Consider the following 8,506-nt stretch of genomic DNA (forward strand, 5'->3'; position numbering starts at 1 on the left):
AAGAACAAATTAAAAATCCTCAATAAACACCAAATTAGAAATATTGAAAACCAAAGGAAAAATTAATAAAATTGAAATTAAGAAAACTATTGAACTAATAAATAAAACTAAGAGCTGGTTTTATGAAAAAACAATAAAATAGATAAACCTTTGGTTAATTTAATTAAAAAAAAAAGAAGAAAACCAAATTACTAGTATCAAGAATGAAAAGGGTGAAGCTACCACCAAGGAAGAGGAAATTAAAACAATAATTAGGAATTATTTTGCCCAACTATATGCCAACAAATTTGACAATCTTAGTGAAATGGATACATATTTACAAAAATAAATTGCCCAGATTAACGAAGAGGAAGTAAAATACTTAAATAACCCCATCTCAGAAAAAGAAATTGAACAAGCCATTGATGAACTCCCTAGGAAAAAATCTCCAGGGCCAGATGGATTTACATGCAATTCTATCAAACATTTAAAGAACAATTAATTCCAATACTATATAGACTATTTGGGAAAATAGGTGAAGAAGGAGTCTTACCAAATTCTTTTTGATACAAATATGGTGTTGATACCTAAACCAGGAAGAGTCAAAATAGAGAAAGAAAATTATAGACCAATTTCTCTAATGAATATAGATGCAAAAATTTTAAACAAAATATAGCAAATAGATTACAGCAACTTATCACAAGAATAATACACTATGACCAGGTAGGATTTATACCAGGAATGCAGGGGTTCAATATTAGGAAAACTATCAGCATAATTGAGCATATCAACACCAAAACCAACAGAAACCACATGATCATCTCAATAGATGCAGAAAAAGCTTTTGATAAAATACAACACCCATTCCTATTAAAAACACTAGAAAGCATAGGTATAAATGGAGTCTTCCTTAAAAAATAAATAGCATCTATCTAAAACCTTCAGCAAGCATTATATGTAATGGGGACAGGCTAGAAGCATTTCCAATAAGATCGGGGTGAAACAAGGATGTCCATTATCACCACTGTTATTCAATATTGTACTGGAAACGTTAGCTTTAGCAATAAGAGAAGAAAAAGAAATTGAAGGCATTAGAATAGGCAAAGAAGAAACAAAGCTATCACTCTTTGCAGATGACATGATGATATACTTAGAGAATCCTAGAGAATCAAGTAAAAAACTACTTGAAATAATAAACAACTTTAGCAAAGTTGCAGGCTATAAAATAAACCCACATAAATCATCAGCATTTCTATATATTACCAACAAAGCCCAACAGCAAGAGATAGAAAGAGAAATCCATTTAAACTTACTGTAGACATTATAAAATATTTAGGAGTCTACCTCCGAAACAAACCCAGGAACTCTATGAACACAATTACAAAACACTTTTCACACAAATAAAATCAGATCTAAATAATTGGAAAAACATCAGTTGCTCATGGGTAGGCCGAGCTAATATAATAAAAAACCTACCTAAGCTAATTTACTTATTCAGTGCCATACCAATCAAACTACCAAAAATTATTTTATAGAGTTAGAAAAAATAATAACAAGATTCATTTGGAAAAAAAAGGTCCAGAATATCAAAGGAACTAATGAAAAAAATGCAGGGGAAGGTGGCCTAGCAATTCCAGATCTTAAATTGTATTATAAAGCAGCAATCATCAAAACTGCTCGGTACTGGCTGTGGATCAGTGGAATAGGTTAAATATGCAAGACACAGTAGTCAATGACTATAGTAATCTATTATTTGATAAACCCAAAGACCCCAGCTTTTGGAATAAGAACCCACTCTTTGAAAAAAACTGCTGGGAAAACTGGAAAAGAGTATGGCAGAAACTAGGCATAGACCCAAATCTCACACCATATACCAAAATAAAGTCAAAATGGGTTCATGACTTAGATATAAAGGCTGATACTATAAGTAAACTGGGAGAACAAGGAATAGTTTACCTATCAGATCTATGGAGAACAGAAGAATTCATGACCAAACAGGAGATAGAGAACATTATGAAAAGCAAAATGGATAATTTTGATTACATTAAATTGAAAAGTTTTTGCACAAACAAAGCCAATGCAACTAAGATTAGAAGGAAGGTAGAAAATTGGGAAAGAATTTTTACAGCCAGTCTCTCTGATAAAGGCCTCATTTCTAAAATACATAGAGAATTAATACAAATTTATAAGACTACAAGCCATTCCCCAATTGATAAATGGTCAAAGGATATGAACAGACAGTTCTCAGATGAAGAAATTAAAGCCATCTATAGTCATATGAAAAAATGCTCTAAATCATTATTGATTAGAGAAATGCAAATCAAAACAACTCTGAGGTACCACATCACACCTATCAGATTGGCCAACATGACAAAACAGGAAAATGATAAATGTTGGAGAAGATGTGGGAAAATTGGAACACTAATACATTGTTGGTGGAGTTGTGAAATGATCCAACCATTTTGGAGAACAATTTGGAACTATGCCCAAAGGGCCATAAAAATGTGCATACCCTTTGACTCAGCAATAGCACTTCTAGGGCTATATCCCAAAGAGATCCTACAAATGGGAAAAAGGACCCACATGTACAAAAATATTCATAGCAGCTCTTTTTTTTTGGTGGCAAAGAATTGGAAATTGAGAGGATGCCCATCCATTGGGGAATGGCTGAGCAAGTTGTGGTATATGAATGTAATGGAATACTATTGTGCTGTAAGAAATGATGAACAGGCTGACTTCAGAAAAACCTGGAAAGACTTGTATGGTCTGATGCTGAGTGAAATGAGCAGAACCAAGAGAATGTTGTACACAATAACAGCTATGTTGTGTGATGACTAATACTGATAAGCTTAACCCTTCCCAGACAGACAAGAATCTAAGACATCTCCACAGGCCTCGTGATGGAAAATGCTATCCACATCCAAAGAGAGAACTATGGAAGTTGAATTGCTATTTTTTTTTTCTCTTCTGTTGAGTTTTGTTTTCTCTTTCTGATGATTCCTCCTATTGGTTTTAATTTTTACTTACAACATCGCTAATGTGAAAATATGTTTCATAGGAATGTAAATATATAGCCTATATCAGATTGTGTGCCATCTTGAGAAGGGTGTTGGGGAGGAAGAGAGAGAAAAATTTTAAGCTCAAAAGCATATGGAAGTGATTGTTGATAAATCAAAATAAATTAATAAAAATTAAAAAAATAAAATAAATGCATTTATGTGTATGTAGTTAATTTTACATATATATATTTGTGTGTGTGTGTGCAATTAATTCAGCAAAGCTGTCCTTTTTGCCTGCTTCTCTTTGTATCTCCTGTTCTTCCCTATGCATTTAAAAACTACTTTATTGACTCTTCTGTCTTCTCTCTCTCTCTTTTTCTCCTTGCTTCCTTTTTTTTTTTTTTATCTCTGACACTAGACCTCCAAACACCCTTTCCCTTTCCAGAAGAGAAAACTATTTCTTGTACTGAATAAGAACAGGCAAGCAAAAACAAAATCCACATGCTGGCCATGTTAAAAAATGTACAGACTGTTTCAAAATCTTAGTGCAGTTTTACGCTTTTAAAGCCTCATCTGCACTAAAACTTTTGGAGATACCTTGTATGTTTCATTGTGCAACTCCAAGATGTCACCTCAGTCTAGATGTGGCAAGCATCCTTCACTAGCAATTCATTCTCCCACAACCCCAGCCTGGCCCTGTTTCTAGTTACTTTCTATCCCAAAAAAGTGCTGCAATAAATATTTTTGTGCACGCGAAGTGTTTCCTTCTGTCTTTAATCTCTTTGGGGTACTGCTTAGTTGTGGCATTGTTATTTTTGAGTCATTTTTCGGTCATGTCCAATTCTTTGTGACCATATTTAGGATTTTTTTGGCAAAGGATACTGGAATAGTTTGCCTTTTCCTTCTCCAGCTCATTTTACAGATGAGGAAACTGAGGCAAACAGCATTAAAGAACTTTCCCAGGGTCACACAGGTAGTAAATTTCTGAGGTCAGATTTGAACCTAGGAAGATGAGTCTATCTGACCTCAGGCCCAGCTCTCTATCCACCTAGGTGCCCCAGTTGTGGTATTACTAACTCAAAAAATTAGTCACAGTTTAGCGATATTTGACATAATTCCAAATTGCCTTCCAGAATGGCTAGACCAGCCCATAGCTCTGTCAATAGTGTATTAGTGTGTTAAGACTTCCACATGCCCCTCCTCATTTTTGTCATCTTTTCTCAATCTAATGGGTGCGATATATAACCACAGAATAGTTATAATTTATTTCTCTTATGAATAATAATTTGGAACAAATTTTCCATTTAGTCATTGACAAATTGCTTTTCTTCTTTTAATAACAGCTTCCTCACATACATTGACAATTTATTGGGAGAATAGTTCTTGTTCTTATGTATTAATTAACAAATTAGTTCATTAAATATCTTTATCAGAAGTTTATCAAAGAAACTTGATGCAAAGCCTTTTTTCTTAGTTAACCATTTCCCTACTAATTATAGCTGTGATGCTTTTGTTTATGCAAAAGCCTTTCAATTTTGTGTGACCAAAATTATCCATTTTAGCTCCTATGATGCACTTCATGCTTTGTTTGGTCAAGAACTCTTTGGCCAACTTTTATATTTATAAAAGTTGTCTCCTTTGCAGTTCCTCTCTAATAAGCTTATGATATATATGTGTGTGTATGTGTGTATATATATATATATATATATATATATATGTATATATATGTGTGTGTGTGTGTGTGTATATGTATATATATGTGTGTATATATGTGTGTGTGTGTGTGTGTGTGTGTGTGTGTGTGTGTGTGTGTGTATATATATGAAACTTATTGTGGTATATAGCATAAGAGATTGATTTAAACCTAATTTCTACCAGACTATTTTCAGTTTCTTGAGTAGGCTTGATGTACCAGTGAATTCTCAACCCAGTAGTTACAATGTTTAGGTTTATTGAATGCTTTGCCATTATGTTTGTTTTTGTCTGGATCTTGTGCTCCTAATATGCTCTACGGATTGTCTAGTCTATTTTAAAACCAGAACCAAATAGTTTTATTGATTACTGCTTTGTAGCACAATGTGAAATCTGGTGCTGCTGGACCCTTTCCCTCTCCACTTAATGTTTTTATTATTTCTCTTGCAATTCTTGACCTTTTGTTCTATTACATGTATTTTGTTATTTTTTTTCTATAGCTCCAAAAAGTATATCTTTAGTAGTTTAATTAGCATGGCATTGAATAAGTAAATGAATTTAAATAGCATTGTTGTTTTTATTATATTGCTAAAAGTCAAACATAAACAATTTATATTTCTCCAATTATTTAGATCACTTGTATAAAGAGTATTTTATTTCTATAGAAATCTGTCTTGGTACGTTGACTGTAAAAGATTTTATATATTCTGTAGCTATTTTGAATACAATTTCCTTTTCTACCTCTTTTTGGGTTTTGCTCGTAATATATAGAATGCCTGATTATTTGTGTGGGTTTATTTTAAATCATGTTACTTTGCTGAAATTATTAATGGTTTCAATTAACTTCAATTAAATTTATAGGGTTTTCTAAGAAGAACATCACATCATCTGCAAGAAGTGATCAGTTTTATTCATTTTTGCCAATGCTTATTTCCTTGTTTTTTTTTTCTTGTTTTATTACTTAAGTTAACACTTTTAGAACTATATCAAATGATGACAGTGGACACCTTTACTTGGTCCTTGACCTTAATGGAAAGTCTTTTATTGTTTTTCCATTACTTATAATGCTGCCTTTTAATTTTAAATAAATATGCTATCGTATTAAGAAATGGTCTATTTTTTCTGAGGCTTTTTAATGTGTGTTTTAGGAGAAATGGATGTATATTTTGTCAAAAACTTTTTTTCCTATATCTAGTGATATGACCAGATGATTTTATGACTTTGGAATTAATATGATTTATTATGATTATTATTTTCCAAATAATTAACCAAACCTGAATTACTGGCATAAATACAGTCTAATCCATTTATTGTGTTGCTGTAGCCTCAAAGTTTCATTCAATATTTTTGTATTGCTACCAATTAGGGCTATTAGTTTATAGTTTGCTTTCTGTTTCGTTTCTCTATGATCTAGATATGTTGTTGTTGTTGTTATTCAGTCATTTTTCAGTCATGTCTGATTCTTTGTGACCCCATTTTTGGGGTTTTCTTGGCAAAGATACTGGATCAGTTTGCATTTTTTCCTCCAGCTCATTTTACAGATGGGAAAACTGAAGCAAACAGGATTAAATGACTTGCCCAGGGTCACATAGGTAGAAAGCATCTGAGGCCATATTTGAACTGATGAAGAGGAATCTTTGTGACTCCAGGCCTGGCACTCTAGCCATTGTACCACGTAGCTGCCCTATTATCTAGGTATAAAGACCATATTTCTGTCATGGAAGGTAGGATTCACTGCAACCCCTCACCATTTTACCCTGCTTTTCCTATTTACTAGCTGTATGACCATGGCTAAGTCACTTACCCATTCTCAATTTTATTTTCCTCATCTATAAAATGTGGGGATGAGACTTGATCATGGCTGCTAAAATGCCCTCAAGTTTAAGTCTAATATATTATATTTGCAAATAATTTCTATAATATTGAGACATTTTTCTTCAAATATTTGCTAGAATTCACTTATAAACCCATCTTATCTTTTTTTCCTTTGGGATTTCATTTATGGCATATTTATTCTTTTTTTCTGATATTTTAATAATTATATTTTTAATTTCTTGTTCTGTTACTGTTGATATTTTCTATTTTGTAAATATTCATTCATTTCCTTTAAGTTATCAACTGTGTTGAAATGTAATTGGGAAAAATTATTTCTAATTTCCTTGATTTCCCTTTCATTTGTTGTGAATTCTCTCTTTTTTTCCCCAGATTACCATGATATTGGTATTCTTTTTTTCCCTCTGTCTTTAAATCAGATTAATCAATGATTATCTATTTTCTTATTTCTTTCCTCAGATAAGTTCTTGGTTTCAGTTATCAATTCAACGGTTTTCTTGCTTTCAATTTTCCTAATCACCTAACTTTTATTTTCAGAAGATCTATTTTTTTTTGTTTACAGCTTCTTCTTTTTTTTTTAAATTGATGTCTAATTCACTGATCTATTATTTTTCTCTTTTGTTGATGAAAGTGTTTAGTGATGTGAGTTTTCCCCAAAGAACTGTCTTAGCTGCTTCCCAAAAGTTTTGGTATAGTGTCTCATTGTTGTCATTTTCTTTGATGAAACTTTATATGGTTTCTATGATTTGTTATTTGACCAGTTAATTGTGAGGAAGATTGAATTATTTAGCCACAAACTGAAATGATTGAATATTTCTTCAAAAACTGAAATTTTATATTGTTTCTATGATTTATTATTTGACCAATTAATTGTGGGGAAGATTGAATTATTTAGCCACAAACTGAAATGATTGAATCTTTCTTCAAAAACCATCTAGCAATATAATTTAATTGTTGTGGCCAATAAAGGATGTACTTAATATTTCTGATTTTCTACTTTTGTTTGTGAAGTTTTTATGTTCTAGTGTATGGTCAATTTTTGTAAAAGTGATTTGTGCAACTGAGAAAGATACATAATCTTTTCTATTCTCATTCAGTTTTCACTGAAGATTTAGGATATCAAATTTTCTGAAGTTCTATGCAATTCTTTCACTTCTTTTTTTATGAGGAAATTGAAGGGATTGACTCCATCTTGTGATTCAATTTTGGTGCTAGCTCAGTTCTTTTTCTGTTTAATTATGGGTCTAGACCAATTTGTGTTCTGTGGGAAAACTTTGTTCTATTGTTGGAATTGTGAGAGGACTTTGTTGCATTGTTTGAACTTAGTCCTGCATGACTGGGAAGTTGGACCACCTCTACCTGCTACTTAGAGACCCTTAACTAAGGATATAGGTTATGCTGGCCAGAAACTCAGTCAGATTCTAAGATTGATGCAAGGAGGGCTTTTTTTTTCTTCTTACAATTATACATCTCAAACAACCAACATGTATTATCTGAAAACTGGCCCGACCCTGATCAATCAGTTATTGTTTCCATGTTCCTTTGATTTAATATAGGCACGTGGGGAGGAGTAAGACACTCCCCCCCCAATTCAGTGAATTGTACCTGCTTATTCTCCCCCTCTCAACTTGGAAAGTCCCCAACTTTCATCTAAGTAGAAATCAGATTGCCTGATGTTGCATCCTGGTTAATTGTTTCTTTTTCATTAAATGGCCTTAATTGATTAATTGTTTTTAATGTATGATAATCCATCTCTACCTATATTTGGGGTCCAGCCTTAAGCTGAGGAAAGGGCCTGTTCCTGATTTGCTAGGCAACAAGCATGCATTGCTTAATAAATCCATATGCTCAGAGGTTCAACCTTTTCTTCCTCTGTCATATTATCTTTCACTAGCCATACTTATTTATATTTTGTTAAATTTGTGTAACTGAAGCTGCAAAGCACCCTGAGAGATGGACTGGTAATAGCATGTTTCTTCATAAAACCACTCCATTCCCTATGT

The sequence above is a fragment of the Phascolarctos cinereus genome, unplaced genomic scaffold, assembly GCF_003287225.1.
Source record: "Phascolarctos cinereus isolate Bilbo 61053 unplaced genomic scaffold, phaCin_HiC Scaffold_2;HRSCAF=192, whole genome shotgun sequence".
Taxonomy (NCBI): Eukaryota; Metazoa; Chordata; class Mammalia; order Diprotodontia; family Phascolarctidae; genus Phascolarctos; species Phascolarctos cinereus.